This window comes from Ascaphus truei, chromosome 7 (assembly GCF_040206685.1).
Source record: "Ascaphus truei isolate aAscTru1 chromosome 7, aAscTru1.hap1, whole genome shotgun sequence".
Lineage (NCBI taxonomy): Eukaryota > Metazoa > Chordata > Amphibia > Anura > Ascaphidae > Ascaphus > Ascaphus truei.
In genome coordinates, this window is record NC_134489.1 from 30,380,958 (window position 1) to 30,398,188 (window position 17,231).

Here is a 17,231-nt window from a genome sequence, read left to right on the forward strand (position 1 = left end):
TTTTGTGATTGGTGCGTACTGTTGACGTAGATTGGAGGGGTTGTATACATACACGGGGCATGTCCGGGCATGTTTATAGGCGTTTGGGGCATGCCCGAACATGTTTTTTTTCATACGGGGCAAGTCTGGACATGTTTATTCTGAAATAACGCAGTGCGCATGTCAGAAAATTTCAAAAGATGTTGAAAAGAGGGCATAGCATTTTTTTAATACAGACAGAATACTGCTTTAAGAGGATAAACCCCTCAAGGGTCAGGGTGGCCGAGTGGTTTAAGGCGTTGGACTTAAGATCCAATGGACGTATGTCCGCGTGGGTTTGAATCCCTCCCCAGACATAATCTTTTTATATATTTTTTTATTTGAATAGAGGCTGTACGTGTGTTAGCCGCAACCGGGCTACATAAAAATAAAAAGCACAAGTGTATAATCAAAATTGTTTATTTTATTTTTAAAAGATACAACAGTTTCAAGCATGAATTAATTACAAGACGTATTTACAAGTAAAAAGGTAAATAAGGTTTTAAACGGCAGTTAAGGCATTAATAGACTAAATGCGCCTGACATCTAGAGTCGTTAAGTTAGTACGATACATAGTATAGAGGGACAGCAATACAATGTCTTATTTACAGTGGGGGAAAAAAAAAAACAGTTTATTTACAGTTTCAACCAGTCAGCCGACGGCGTTAATAGACTACCCCTCCTCTTGTTTAGTAAATACCCCGGCGGTGATGTTAAGCCAGGGGCACTTAAAGAACTGTAACGCAAATCAGAATTTCTTTTCTGAAGTGGTAAAAGGGTTGATGAAGGAGGGGTCGTTGAATCGGGGGCCAGTATTTTTAAGCGATCCAGGCTTTCTCTATATGTCGCATTACCCACAACCGATGAGGGGATATTTAGTTCAGCCATCGCAGACAGAAAAGGGCTCCATCCCTGTGATATTTTACGCTTTGTAACAGTGTGACTTTGTGTAACACCGCGTACCAAATCCAGTAAATTAGGGCCTGGTATAACCTGTTTTTTATAAATAAATTCCCCTTTGTCATTCCAGCTTGTAATATGTTTAGCCTGAAACATTTTACTGAGCAATAACTCTGCATTTTTCTTGAAGCGGACGTTCACATTAGTAACAACCTCACGAATCAGATTGTCAGTCGTATCTGCTGAGACAATATCCTGGAAGTGTAAAGGGTGAGAGGCTGTTTCATCAGTAGGCATTAAAAGTGTTATGCGGTTCTTCTCCCTTTCGCTCTGTTTAGCATGCACCAAGTATTTCTGCAGTACAGTAGTGTATCTTTTTATCTTTTCATCCGCTGATAAATTATTGCTATTTAAGATCGCATTAATTTCTGTATCTAGGCGATGCATGGCAACATCACGTATGTCGCCCTCTCGCTGGTGGGGACGCTGTAAACGGTCCATATCTTGTTTGGGGACCAGGTACATTTTCTCAGCATATTCCATTAGCGGTTAGTGAGAAGGCCAGTCAGCAGCGGTATAGCAAAACCCAAAAGAGAGCCAATAAAGCCACCGGACTGCTTCACCAGGCGTTTCTTTTTTACAATTGTAAATTTTTTATCGCTCAGCTTTTTTATAATTTTACGCCACTTTTTAGTATGCCAATTTGCCGCTTTGATAAAGGTATTTTACCTTTTAGAGCATTGAGGGCTATCTCGCATATGGCGGTGACTAAATCATTAGACGCTGAAGACAGAATAACTTTTCTTTGCTTTGGTGAAGCCCTTATTAATGCTTTTAAAGTATGCCAATTGCGGCGTAGTCGGTTAGACATGTTTACAACAGCGGTGCGGCTAAAGTAATGACAATTTACAGATAATTATCTCTTTTTAGAACTGTTTTTTTTTAAAACATAGACTGTGGGGTTGTCAGGCGGAAAGATACCGGTTCTTAAGCGGTACTCATCAGGGGTCGTGGCGCTTAAATCTACTAACAAAAAACCATAGGGGACCCGTGTGGCATCTTCAAAGGCCTCTAAAAAGAAGTGTGATTTACCAGGATACATTTGACGCGCAAAGGTGTTAATTTTGTGATTTTTAATAAGAACCATATATTTAGTGTTTAAATTTATGGTTCTGCTTTTTTTACCCTGGCAAAAAACATTTTGTACGAGGTACATGATACTGAGGTTTCTGTGATGCACATACTTGGTGAATGCTTTTTCAATTTCAGAGCTCTCACTGGCGGCTTCCATCAAGTCATCAACGATTGTCAAACTCACTTTACCAGGGGGAAAAAGATCATCGTCATTAAATGTAGCGGGTATACCCTCAATAAATCTAATGTGGGGCATAGTGCTTAACAGTTCATCATAAAGATTTTGCCAGCAAGCATAAAACTATACAATGTTATCAGGCCGGTGCGACAAGTGAGTGCTACAATGTTGCAAAATCTGTTTAACAAAATAGCTTTTCCCTGAATTTGACGGTCCGGCTAAAATACACGAGAAAGGATGTTGAAGCCTGATATCCATTACAGATTTATAATTAGTAACCAAAGGGTAGGGTTGTGAAGTCGTTGGTCAGCTGTCGTTTCGTGTACACACACTTTTGTGTTTTCTGTAGAGGACGAGTCTCAATCTGCCAGTAACGTTTATTTCGGACAATCTCCGCCTGTTGTACCACAATCTTTTTCTGATCTTCAGGATCAGAGTGTAAGGGGTAGTCCAGGACAATATCTTTTAAAGTGTCAAAGTTAATCAATTCAGCGTTTGCAGCGTTCAGTGTTATACCTTTAACTTTTAGACATGTTTTACAAGTGGAAAGCTTGTAACCGTAAGTCTTCGGGCCGGCGGAAACAAATTCTGTAATGTGTGTACCAGTCGGTAGTTCACTAGTCAGCTCCCCTAAGTAGTCACCCGGAGGTGGATTCCAGTCACCTGTTTTGCTAACAAAAATGACAGAGTCAGTGTCATGGTAGAGGCACCTCTCTTGTAGCTTGTCCAAAACATTGTACAGTTCAAGACGGGCATAGGCAGTCGTAAAACAGGCAATAAAAATATTGACATTACGACCAACAGTGTATCCTTCCTTTGTATACTTCCAGCTAACCATGGCCGTGTCATCATCTAGGAAGTCTAAAGATGACACATTGTATTGCGTTGAAAATGCGTAACCAAAAAGTTCATCAGGGCTTGTTACAATACTTGTATTTTTTAAATTAGTCTTTTGACCGAATTTACCCCACAAAGAATTTAGAAACAGTTTAGAAATGTGTCTTTTTGCCGGATTAATGTCTATTTTATCAGCGCGTAAACGTATACCCTCTTTTGAAAAATACTCTCTGATGTATTTTTGTTTTTTGGCCTCGTCTGTACACCAGCTGGGTTAGCCAGAAGCCTCCTGTTTGTCCCTGAGGTGCACCTTAATGTATTTAGCAAACAATTTGTCTGTATAATGTTCAAAGTGACAAATTTAAAAAAATTTACACAACCGGTACTCTTTCTTCAACGCTGCCTGAATTTCAACCGTACACCACGTACCGGTCAATGAGCGCTCCTCATCCGTATGACAGCAAGGCGTCGTCTGGTTGGTGACGGCGCATGTGCTGCATAGCGGAAACATGAGCTTGCCATTCATTTTAACAGGAAGGATGGGGAAAAATAAGTCTCTAGGCGGATAGACTTTTACTTTAGCAACCCCAAAGTACCTGTCAAAAGAGAAAAAATTCTCATAGATGATCTTAGGGTGACCGGTGGGATACATTTTGGTTTTGTTGATAAAAGGATACAAGCTGGTGAAATCATAGTAATGTATACTCTCACCGGGCGCCGCTTTGTGGTACAGCTTAATAGCGTTTGTGCGGCCGCCGTAAAGTGCATCACGGGGGTTCATGGGCTGTGGAAAATCACTTTTAAGTAGAAACGTCTTTAGTTCCGTATCGGTCTCTAACATGTGTTTCCACTCGTGCTCCCACAGCTCACGAACCGCATAGCCACATTTGGTTTTTAGAAAATGTCTTTTGATGGCTGTTTTGTGGTACAATTGACCATATGTGAGAGATGTAACAGTGTTTGTATCTTTTTCATTGTAACACATGGGACAACCGTGGTAAAAGCAGCCGTTGAATTCAAAGGCTGTTTGAACACCATTAATCACCGCATAACCATCCAGAAAATAGTTACCCACCTTCTTTTCACCTCCCCTTAAAGCGTGTTGTATGACTATATTCTCCTTGTAAGCCACATACAGTAGCCACTGTGTGGCGGGCGTAGAGAAGCGTTTTTTTGTGTTGTTGTAATTGTCAGGGGGTACAATGGTGATGGAGTTACTTGGTAAAAATTTGAGCCGAAACATAGCCATGCACACAGAGGCGAGGGTTGTCAACTGAAAGGGGTCCACATTATAGACATCTTCCTCACCAAGCTGAGACTCACGGTCGCTCATTACCGTATGCTCTGTCATTTCTATGACACTGTTTCTAAAGCAGATACAGGCTTTCTTCAAAATTTTTACATCCTCAATGCAATAGCTTTTAAGCTCAACCTGAAAGTTGCAACCCCCCCCCTAGTCCTTGAAGGTGGAGCTACTATTTAAGAGGTTGCTTTGAAATACTTCTGCCTCTAAACCATTGCTCTTGAGCTCCTGCCTATCCAGGCTGTGCCTAGCAGTGCTCTGAATATAACGGCCATGGTGAGTAAACATAATATTTATTGTATTGTTTTATTCATGTCTGTCTTTTCAAAATAACATATAATGTATTTATTTTTCTAAAAGGTTGCTATTATTTTATGTTGTGGTGTTGAATGTGTTTTTATGTATTCTATATGTAATACATTGCCTGTTGTTTTATTCATATATGTCTTTTCAAATTAACATTTAATGTTTTTTTTTTTTTTTTTTCTAAAAAGTGGCCCCGTTGATAATATAGTACAGCTTATAGCATCTAGGGCCGTAATATATTATACCTAAACCCGTGATATAATATACCTAAACCCTTGATATATTATTTTATAGACTGCTATTTAGTGTATTTTAATGGCATTGAATGTATTTTTATGTTGCCTTTATGTAATATACAGGACCTTTTTTTTTATTCGCGTATATTGAGTGTATTGTTTTATTCATATATGTCTTTTGACTAAGGCCGTAATATATTATACCTAAACCCGTGATATAATAGACCTAAACCCTTGATATATTATTTTATAGCCTGCTATTTAGTGTATTTTAATGGCATTGAATGTATTTTTATGTAGTCTTTATGTAATATACAGGACCTTTTTTTTTTATTCGCGTATATTGAGTGTATTGTTTTATTCATATATGTCTTTTCAAATTAGCATTAAATGTATTTTATTTTTCTAAAAAGTGGCCCCTGTGATAATATAGTAACACCTAGGGCACCTAAAAACGTCATATAATATTTTATATCATGATATTTAGTATATTTTAATAGCATTGAATGTTTTGTTTCCCTCCTACTATGGAGGACAATTTTTTCCCTGACGAAGCTCCATAGTAGGAGGGAAACGCGCGTTGGACGCGTGATTATGTCATCAGTCCCCACTATGGGGTTGTTTTAAACATAGTGTTCGTTCCAGCATCTCACTAGCGCAGCCAATATTTAAAAACAGTGTAGCAGCTAGGGAATGGTTTCACTGGTACAGTGTTGCCAACTGGATGTCTAGGTAAATAGTGACCTATTCCTGCTGCTGTTAGTGGCAATACATTTATTCACGCTATTTGTATGTAAGTGTTGAGCCTCTGGGCTCACCTTTGCTGGTTGCACCGTGCTAACTCTCTAGGATCCTAGTATCAATTATTGATTGGAATCCGTACAGTATATACAGTGTTGAGCAACATACTTTTTTGTGTGTTCGATATATATATATATAACTATATATACTTGTGGATATCAGTCAGTGTTAGAAGACATTATTCTGTATAATAATGTCAAAATTAAGGTCATGAGAAAAATGCACAATTTAACCTGTCGAGCTTATAAGGATTATACTGTCAAACAAGGCTTTAGGGCTCCAGTACCCTGGAGTCTCTTTAACCTCCTGGACTCTGATGACCCAGAACTTAGCTAGACTTTGTCAAACCTGGACAGCATGGAGCCGAAAACTGCGCACCTCCTCATCTCCGGTTCACTAACCGGATAGTAACGAGCTCATTCTCTGCACCATTCTGGGGTAATGGCTTGTCACGCGCCGCCAAACCTAATCCAGGTCCCGGATCAACGGCAAGAGGAAACCAAATCCTCGTTGCTCTCCAACTCACCCCAACCCCAAACCCTGAACCCCGGGAATGACGTCCCAGCGGGAAAAACAACTGGAGGAAGGGGGAGGCGGGAAAGGACACATCAGAGCCTCCAGAGGAACAACAGGAGGTGGCCCAGATGGACCTGCAACTCAATTTATCAGTCCTTTTCTCCGTTTTTTTAGAGTTATGTCCCACCAATCTCTCCGAGGCCCGCAGCGACCCCGTACGACGGCCAGCTCTCTGAGTCTTCAGGGGTTCTTTGGGTTGCTGAGTCAGAGGGAGGCCCAGAGACTGTAGGAAGAGTTCGCTATCCTCTGGGTATCTGATGCTGTGATGCTTGCCGTTTCTGATGACAATGAGTTTAAATGGAAAACCCCACCTGTAACGAATATTATTCTCCTTAAGTATGAGGGTTAAGGGTCTGAGTTCCCGCCTGCGTCTTATGGTTACCTTCGATAAGTCATTGAATACCTGCAGTGATTCATTTTCAAATAGTACATCACCTTTTTCTCTGCATGCATTTATAATCTTCTCTTTGGTGTCATAGCTGTGAAGCCTCAGGATGATGTCTCTTCTGTGTTTGTGGTCTTAGGATCTTGGGCCCAGAGCTCAGTGGGCACGGCCAATTTCAAGGTCCCTCTCTTGGAGTTCAGGGCTAATTGTAGTTAGGAGCTTGTGTAGATAAGGCCTTATGGCGTTAGTGGTGACTGACTCTGGGACATTTCTTATCTGCAGGTTTTGCCTCCTGTTCCTTCACCTGTTTCTCAAGGATATCTATAAGGTAAATTATTTCTTTACACAATCTCTGGATTTTGTCATCCGCGATACTCTGTATCTGGAGCGCTTCATCCATTTTTGTTTCCAACTCAGATGTTCTCTGAGCAAGGGAGTTGATCTCTGCACCTTTTAAGTCATCTTGAAATGACCGGTGCATTTTATCACACACCTTAGAAAGCAGATCCTCCAAGTATGCTCGCGTTATTTCTTCGCCTTCCAGGGTGCTTGAGTCCATCCATCCCTGCTCTTTGCTTAGAGGGGCTCCATGTGTTGTGCTGGTGCCATCTTGGGCTCCACCACCCTTGCCTGATGGGCGTTGTTGTCCTCTGAAATACCGGAACACGTCTTGTGTCAGCTTTTTTAGTTTTCCAGCCATGCTGGGGAGGCTTTAATAGTTCTGCAGGTTATTTTTTGTACTCATTGGATGGAGGAAAGTCCTATTTCGGATGCCCTCCCTAACTGTCCATGCCAGGTGATGTCACCAGAAGTGTCCTCTTTGGAGACATTTTTTATTAAATAAAGTCATAGTTTTAGTCTGATTTCGTCAGTGGTGATTATTGATTTTGAATCTTTCCCTTAGCAATATACAGTACAGTTAGGTCCGGAAATAATTGGACACTAATACAAGTTTTGTTATTTCGGCTGTGTTCCAAAATAAATTAAAGTTACAGTTAGATAATGAATATGGGCTTAAAGTGCAGTCTATCAGCTTTAATTTGAGGGTATTCACATCCAAATTGGAGAAAGGGTTTAGTGATTACATCTCTTTAATATGTAGCCCCCTCTTTTTCAAGGGACAAAAAATAATTGGACAGTTGACTCAAAAGCTGTTTCATGGACAGGTGTGGGCTATTCCTTCATTATTTCATCATCAATTAAGCAGGTAAAAGGTCTGGAGTTGATTCCAGTTGTGGCATTCGCATTTGGAAGCTGTTGCTGTGAACCCACAACATGCGGTCAAAGGAGCTCTCAATGCAAGTTAAACAAGGTATCCTTAGGCTGCAAAAAAAAGGAAAATCCATCAGAGAGATAGCAGGAACATTAGGAGTGGCCAAATCAATAGTTTGGTACATTCGGGGAAAAAAGAACGCACTGGTGAGCTCTGCAACACAAAAAGGCCTGGACGTCCACGGAATACAACAGTGGTGGATGATCGTAGGATCCTTTCCATGGTAAACAAAAACCCCTTCACAACATCCAGCCAAGTGAAGAACACTCTCCAGGAGGTAGGCATATCATTATCCAAGTCTACCATAAAGAGAAGACTTCACGAGAGCAAATACAGAGGATTCACCACAAGGTGCAAACCATTCATAAGCCTCAAGAATAGAAAGGCCAGGTTAGACTTTGCAAACAATATCTAAAAAAGCCAGCCTAGTTCTGGAACAGCATTCTTTGGACAGATGAAACTAAGATCAACCTGTACCAGAATGATGGGAAGAAAAAAATATGGAGAAGGCTTGGAACGGCTCATGATCCGAAGCATACCACATCATCTGTAACACATGGTTAGGCAGTGTGATGGCATGGGCATGCATGGCTTACAATGGCACTGGGTCACTAGTGTTAATTGATCACGTGACAGAAGACAGAAGCAGCCGGATGAATTCTGAAGTGTATAGGGATATATTATCTGCTCAGATTCAGCCAAATTCAGCGAAGTTGATTGGACGGCGCTTCACTTTACAGATGGACAATGACCCAAAACATACTGCGAAATCAACCCAGGAGTTTTGTAAGTCAAAGAAGTGGAATATTTTGCAATGGTCGAGTCAATCACCTGATCTCAACCCGATCGAGCATGCATTTCACTTGCACTAGACAAAACGTAAGGCAGAAATACCCACGAAAAAACAACAACTAAAGACAGCTGCAGTAAAGGCCTGGCAAAGCATCACAGAGGAGGAAACCCAGCGTTTGTGATGTCCATGCATTCCAGACTTCAAGCAGTCATTGCCTGCAAAGGATTCTCAACAAAGTATTAAAAATGAACATTTTATTTATGATTGTGTTGATTTGTCCAATTACATTTGAGCCCCTGAAATAAGGGGACTGTGTATGAAAATGGTTGCAATTCCTAAACGTTTCATACGATATTTTTGTTCAACCCCTTGAATTAAAGCTGAAAGTCTGCACTTCTATTGCATCTTGGTTGTTTCATTTCAAATCCATTGTGGTGGTGTACAGAGCCAAAATTATGAAAATTGTGACAGTGTCCAATTATTTCCGGACCTAACTGTATATGACTAGCCATGCCCCCCGCCCCTGCTCTAATAGATTTGCTGGACAGCCAAGGGAAACTTAGAATGTCCATAATTTGGGAGGTGAGCCACATTGGAAGCTCATGCGTTGACCTACAAATCCGCAGCAAAATGTCCAGTGAAAGTTTTGTTTGCTACGCGGTGCCGTTTCTGAGATATCGATGCTTCGGACATACAAACATGAACCAAAGTGACTTGGAGCGGCGCTAAACAGCAGTGGTAGTGACACATGTGATTTTTAAATATATAAAGTGAGTTGTAAGGTGAAACAAAAAAATAATTCTCAACCTTCCAGGGAATATGTACAGATTCCCTTCAAGATAATGTGTGTCCAGGGTAGGAAGGAAGCGATGGTTTCAGGAACACCCCAGAAAAAAGAATAAAAAATGATGGTGCAGTAAACAGGCGTTCAAACAAACAGGCGGAATCCCACTTAGAATTATAGTATAGATTGTAAGGATATATGTTTACTCTTTGCCATTTATTCTCTCTTATTTGGGATCTTTGGGGTGGTGTCAGTCCACCCAAGGTCCTCTCTGGTGTCCTGGCCCCACTTTTCTGTAATGGAGGAATTTTGACTGTGAGTTTGCAGCTTGTGAGCAGACTCAATTTGCAAATTGTGATTCTCAGAATTTGTCCATTGAGGTTATTAATTTTAGTATGAGGTACCTTAGTCCAGATGGCTCCACTTTGTCAATTTTTTTAATTTAATTCGACGTCACCGGAAGTCTCTGTAATATGCTTTATTTAATACTGTATGTTGCATCTAGTGGTAAGTAATTCTGACCTTAAACAAGTCCCTTTTAGTTTTTGTGTATGGGCTTTAAAGGGTGTGTCTGGTGCTTTAAATGGTGATGAGCTGATGACTTATCACTCACCCGGTTTCCCTCTATCTCCAGAGCAGATCTCTTCAGCTGATGTGTCTCTTCGGGGTTCTCTTGAGCCGGTGTAATGTTCCGGTAGATCCGTTGGCAAAAGCACAGGCAAGGTTGGCGCAATGCCGTTCTTGTCTCCACCTCACCCACTCACGGAGAAGCGGCAGCCGTCTTGCACCCAACCTGCACCGGATCAAAGCACCTATCGGGCCCCCGTGTTGAATCTTCCCACGACTGTTGGTCACGTTCGCTGGGGGGGGGGCAAGGAGGGGTAGCCTCAGGGGCCAGGCAGCTGGACAGGTATTTGTTTATTTATACCACTCATTCTGGGGTGGGGGGGGGGGGGTGGCAGGGAGGTCCGGGGCTGTTGCTCTGCTCCCGAGAGATCAAAGCAGTCTAAGAGAATCTCTCTGGCACCGGGGTGGGGGAGGGGGGGAATGGCATACCCACATCCAACGTTTGTGACCGCCACAGCTCTCCCGAAGCTCCATCGCTCCTCTCTATATAAACCGTGTGGTCGCGTCTTAGGCACGTTCTATAGTGCAGTGCGCATGCTACGCTGTGCGCGCGCGTGGAATTTTAGTTGGCTGACGTCAGTCAGCCTTTCTATACAAGGGGGAGCCGACAGAAAGCGGCGAAGATGAGGAAATTCATATTTTCGCGCCGCTACCGGCTCTGCATGTATGTATATATGTCTGTGTGTATATAAGTAAGCATGTGTATGTATTTATATGTGTGTGTATGTATGTGTGTATGTATTTGTGTGTCTACACAAATGTAATAAATATATTATTTCTACCAATGTTTTTTTTTTTAATAAATAATAAATTACGCATACATACACACATACACATACATACACACATACACACATACACATACATACACACATACACACACATACATACATACACACATACACATACACACACATACATACATACACATACACACACATACATACATACACACATAAACACACACAAACACACATAAAAACTGTATGTTCAACACTGTATACTCACACAGTATACATACAAAAAGCATACGGCGCGTGCACGCGCGTTCGCATAGGCACGCGCGGCCGCATGCTGTATGCTGAACAGAACGGCCCTTAGAAGTTGGGGCGGAGGGAAAGGAAAAGGATTTCCGGTGATTGTGTGTCCCCAAAAGTTCGCAAGAGTGTTTGAGATAATATTTGCAGGGTGGGGACAGTCTATCCTGATGGTTGATTAGCCTTTTTTATTCTTTATTTTGTTTTGTTTTTAAGGGTATTTTCCACTCTTAAACCGGTCTTCTTGTCGGAGCCAAGCTGATTTGCAACCTTCCCGCTCTATGTCCAGGCCACGCTCCCGTGACACTTTTTCTATACTATTGATATCTTCAGCGCCCATTACCACCTACACAACAACCATAGGCCCCGGGAAATCTGTCGATGGGCCTGCTTTAACATTTTGTGACCATGTACAACATCTGTACCATATATGTTTGAGTAAACTTAGATTAAAGGTTTCATTGTGAGAAAAAATTACTTAGCTGCATAAGCAGCTGCAGTAAAATTAACATGAGCAGACAATTCATGGGCCACATCAAGACCATTCACAGGCCTAATTTGGCCACAATTCAAGAGCACTGCTATTGGCGTATGTACAGTAGTGGAAGGATGTTGCTGCCCTAACATATTTAAGGGGTGATTTCCTAAAGTCCCCAGTTGCTGATAAAAAAACCAGCTCAAAATGTATCAAAGAAAAGGAATCCCATTAAAAGCAAAGGGAGTTTTTAATTTGATAAATCGACTGTGACGGTTGGGGTAGCCAGTTTCATAATAAAGATGAAGCCTGACGGTTACCCCTGAAAATCGTGGGTCCCCAGTAGCTTAGCAGCACCATAAGACGGGGTGTATTATACTGTTACCCTCGTTCAATAAACCTGGGATTTCGGGTGTGGGAGTTTAAAGGTGAGTATTTGGGTAAAAATGTATTTAAAACATGTGTGCAAGGTTGCGGGGCAAAGATACTGGTTGTCCCCCCATTTTACCCGCTGACTGCGTCTGGTCTGCGGGTACTCGTATGCATGTTGTCCCCATTATATTTTTCCCTTAAAATATTGTATTCTCCCACCCCATGATTAGTTTAACAATTGTATTCCCAAGCCCAGGTTAGAGGAAAAAATATGTACTTTTAAAATGTATATTCATCTCTATACAGACAGTCCTGGTAATCCGATAAGTAGCCAGGATGTCTGCATAGAGATGTGGGATCAAAGAGAAGGGAAGTCGAGAGGTGTCAAGACATTTGGTGACCGGGGAAGGGCGGAGTACTGGGTCTGGAGACAAATGCTCCCCGCGGGGGAGACTCTTTGTTCTCCCAGACTTGGGGGAGCCTACCCAGCGGGAGGTATGGGGCTAGCAAGGGGAAGCCATTGCTGGTGGACACGGTTCCCATTGGCCAGTTCGAATCTCCCGCTTGCCGGATTTGTGAGCTTCCTCGACACGCCCCCTCATCTGACGCGTACAGCAAAACGAGTCCCCAGCTTCGATTGGCTGTTGCCATTACGATCCATTCTCCGATAGTCGCCAGCTCCTTCTCCATGTTGAACATAAGACAGCGAGGTCTATGTAAGGGGACTGGATACTCATGTAGAGTTTATTACCCGGCTAGCCCAATGGAGTTCCCAGTGGGTATAGGGGTGCAAAACCCATATACACAGAGAGATGCTAAATCTACTTATCTGAGAGCAATTCTACCAGAAGTGTATGCCCGATGTCTGTGAGTGGGTAATAGATCATAAACTCAGTGACTTTCATGGGGCTGCCATGATGGCAGATGAATATGTGACATCCCAGCCACAGTGTAGGAAGAGAATCCTACTCCCTGTTGTGGTGCCCGCAGTCCGGACACCAAAGCTGCTGATCCGTCCTCTGTTACCCCAATGTGGAGGACAAAGACACCTGCCAGGGAGAGGGCAGAAATTGTGCATGAGCGTCAGTGCTATCAATGCAATAGGACCGGGCATCTGCAGTTAGATTGCCCCAACCTTCCCTGTACCAGCAACCCCAATCTGGGGCAACGTACCCCAGCAGCTAAGCCAATCGCCTATGCGGGATTGGCACCAACAGAAGAGCAACAGGCAGCCGTGCAGCAGGTACCCAGGCGACGGTCCCTATAGCGGCTACCGGCGGAGAGGCGGAGGATGCAGACGGGCATCTTATTTCAGCAGTCGGGCTGCAGGTAAACAATGTGTGGTAGAGGCACTTGTACCCAGTGACCATAGGAGATTGGCAGGTGGCCGCCTGATGGACACCGGACTACGGTAACTCTTGTGCGATCCAATAAGGTCAGCCCAGAGCACCAGCTCTCAGGGACAGGATTGCAGGTGAGAATGTCGGATAGTGCGCCCAGGTCCCTACAAGTTGCCTGATTGTTCTTCGATTGGGGTGCCGGTCGAGGGCTGAGGGATGTCTGTGTGTTACCTGGATTGGACACCGATATCTTGTTCGGCAATGACCGGGGCACTGTATATGCAGAAGATGCTCCTGTGGTGCAGTTACAAGGAGCCAAAATCAGGCGGTTGCCCAGGCAGAGGAGGTTTTGGTACCTCTGCCCACTGAGTAGATCATCGCTCCCCAGCTTTTGGAGCCAGCGTATCTTGGGGTCCAGAGGAGACAAGGCAGGTAAGCCAGACCGAGTCCTTACAGTGACATACCTTCCAATGTTTCCCTCGACTTAGTGACTGAGGGCGGGCTACCAGAGCTCAGTGAGCGGTTCAAGGAAGCTATATTTTTCGATCCCGACTTGGAGGGCATGAGACTGTGGGTGCACTATTCTGCCTCAGAGAGCGGGTCGGAATGATTCCTCTGGCACCGTGGGCTCTTGTACAGAGATGAAGCCGCTGAAGCTACGGTCTGAGTAGGGACATATAGGAGATAGCTAGTTGTACCCAGGAAGTATAGGCAGCAGTTACTGAAGGTTACCCATTCCATCCCACTTAGGGCATAAGGGGGTCACCTGGACCAGAGCCCAACTACGGATTTCTGGAATTATGGCCAGGGGCATCTCAGGAGATATCAGTGTTCTGCCGCACCTGTGATGCTTGCCAGTGGGTAAGCAAGTCGGGTGACCATGCGAAGGTGCCACTGAGACCGCTACCGATCAACAACGGGCCCTTCCAGAGGGTAGCTGTAAATATAGTGGGTTCACTTCTGATATCTAGTCGATAATTGAAGCGCTACATCCTCACGGTGGTTGATTTTACAACCAGGTACCCTGAGGCTGTGGCACTGTCCTCCATCGAGGCATGAAAAGTGGCAGTAGCTCTGATAGAGATTGTTTACTAGGGTAGGTTTCCCAAGTGAGATCCTACCCGATAAGGGGACGCAGTTCATGTCTGAACTGTTCCAGTGTCTCTGGGCTACATGTGGGGTGAAAGCCCTCTGCCCTGCCCCTTACCACCCCCAAATTAATGGACTGTGCGAGCGGTTCAATGGGACATTGAAGCAACTGCTGCGAGCATTTGTAGAAGCTGAAAAGGGAGCACAAGGAGCAGAGCCAGAGGGTTTGATTACTGTCTTCATTTGCTATTCCCATTAACCTTTCATTGACTGTTGTGGACTCCTGGTGCTTCTTTGCAAGCTGCTTTCTTGCAAGCTGTGTTCAGCCTTTACTGTACCATTGCCCACAGTTTCTTGTGGTACTTGAACTACTGGCATTGACTTTAGTGGATTCTTGCTGCCCTGCTATTAGCTGTTTAGCTGTATTTAGCCTACACTGTATGTTTGCTATCTATTTTCAGGGGTGTCTGATTTGACCAGTTATAGGGGAAGGGAGGCTTAGGGAAGTACCTCTGGGACCTTTTGGACCAGGGGGAATGGGCCAGATGAAGAGGTAGTCCTTTGAAACGTCGCCCCCCTAGCATACTTGCCGTTCTCCATTTTTTGTGTATATTCCTTGTGTTTCATGGTTTTTTCCCCCTTCCCCCCCCCCCCCCCCCACCCCTCACTTTGTGACATGCCCATTTGTGTTACTGGTTTCTGCAAACACATTTGATTTATTTCTGGTTCGTTTTATTATTAAATGTTTATTCTGCATTACAACTGTTTTCATCATTTAGCTATTAGACAGTGAGTGCTGGTACTTACGTAGATTTGTTAGTGCTTAAAACTTATGTATTAAGGTCAGGGGGGAAAATTACCAGTTGTCTCACCATTTTACCCGTGGACTGCATCTGGTTCGCAGGTACGCGTCTGCATAATGTCCCCTTAATATCTTCCCTTTAGTACTGTATGTTCAGCCCGTAATTGTTAATATAACAGTTGCAGTCCTGAGCCCAGGTTAGAGTAAAAATGTTAAATTTTAAATTGTGTATTCATCTATGTCTATACAGACAGTCCTGGTAATCCGTGAGGTAGCCAGGATGTCTGCATAGAGATCGGGGATCAAGGAGGAGAAGGGAAGTCAAGAGGTTTCAGAACATTTGGTTAGCAGGGCAGGGTGGAGTACCGGGTCTGGGAACAAGGAATCCCTGAAGGGAGACATTTTTATCGCCCAGACTAGGTTGAGCCTACCCAGTTTGCAGTATGGGGCTGCCATTAGGAATCCGTTGCTGGTAGGCATGATTCCCATTGGCCAGTTTGAATTTTCGCTTGCCGGACTCTTGATACACCTCCTCCTAAGATGCATACAGCCAGACGATCCCCCAGCTTTGATTGGCTGGTACAGCTACGATCCATGCTCTGATTGGTTGCCAGCCACTTCTCCATTTTGAATATAGAACAGCAAGGTCTATGTAAGGGGACTGGCCGATCAGAGAACCAGGCTTCTTGGAGTTTGTGTCGGTGAGGTGCTGGTGGGCTTTTTAAAAGTGCTTTGCTTCTAATAGCAAAGCACTCGGCACAGAGTTGCCGGAAAACCTGCCTAGCTGAGACCAAGTTTTGAGTTTGCGGCCAAGTTTCAGCTTTTGCCTTGCTCGCATTAGCTGGTATAGCCAGATATCTTCTCTGATGAGGGTACCTTGAAGTTTCTGGGTATGGAGCAGACAGAGTAAGCCTTCCAAAGCTGGCGCTCTGCACCTAGTTGAGACTAGACTGACCCCATGCCCCAGTTAAGTGTGTATTCTACTGTATTTTGTGTATAATTGTGTGTCTGCTGGTTTCACCAGAATAAACCTCATTTTATTCCACTACCTTTTCCTGCCTAGTGATTTGATCCCGGAAGGTAAATGTGTTAAAAGTACTGATCTCCTGTGACACTGGACATGTATATGTCCAGTATTACTTCTCTGTACATAGTGAGCTCACCGGTTTGGGGGCTGCGGGATTTCCCTGAGCAGGGCTGTTGCTATGAGGCTGGGCAGATTCCTCTGTCCTGATTGACTGTTGCTTGGTAATGCAGCCAACCAGGAGAAGGTGTCAGAAACCTAGGATTGTGGACAAGGAGAGGAAGAAACAGCATGGAGTGGAGACAGGTGTGTGCAGCAATCGATATGATAGTAGGCCCACTAGGCCCGGGACTAGGGCTGCAAAATGATTGGGTGACAAATTTTCCCTGCTTCTATATGATGATGTCACTGTCTTTGGGCTCATCGCCTCCCACAAGCCTGGATTCGAGGAGACGTCTTCATGGGTGGGAACTATTTATAAGCAACTGCACAGCGCTACAAAAACGTTTCAATTATTTTTGCACATGCTGTTTAGTTCCTTATGTGTGGAGGGCGGCAGGGAGAAAGCAGAAAGCAACCGAGCATCAGAGGACAGTACAGACCTTACTAAGGTGAGTGGGGAGTGGATGGGGGATGTCCCTGTGTCATGTACATGTACTATGTGACGGTGTTACTGTACCACTGCAAAGGGAATTCTCTCTCGGGCACAGGGTTGCCACCACTCCGGGATTGACCCAGAGACTAGGGGTTTCGACCATGTATCTCTCGGCTATGGGTTTATCGGGAAAATATACGTCTGGCAGCGGCATCTCCCCCTGCAAATCCAGTCAACATGGCTGCACAACGTTAAATGGCTCCACGTTGCCATGACAACGGAACGCTAAGTGACATCACAACGGCACACTGCGCCATGTTGCAACGACAACGGGCTGTCACATGAT

General features: G+C 43.9%; 1 non-coding gene across 1 annotated transcript; it reads left to right on the forward strand.

Moving 5' to 3' along the window:
• The first annotated feature begins 251 nt into the window (after positions 1-251).
• TRNAL-UAA (transfer RNA leucine (anticodon UAA)) lies at positions 252-335 on the forward strand. Its single transcript has one exon. It is a non-coding gene; the product is annotated as a tRNA-Leu (tRNA).
• The last annotated feature ends 16,896 nt before the right edge of the window (positions 336-17,231 follow it).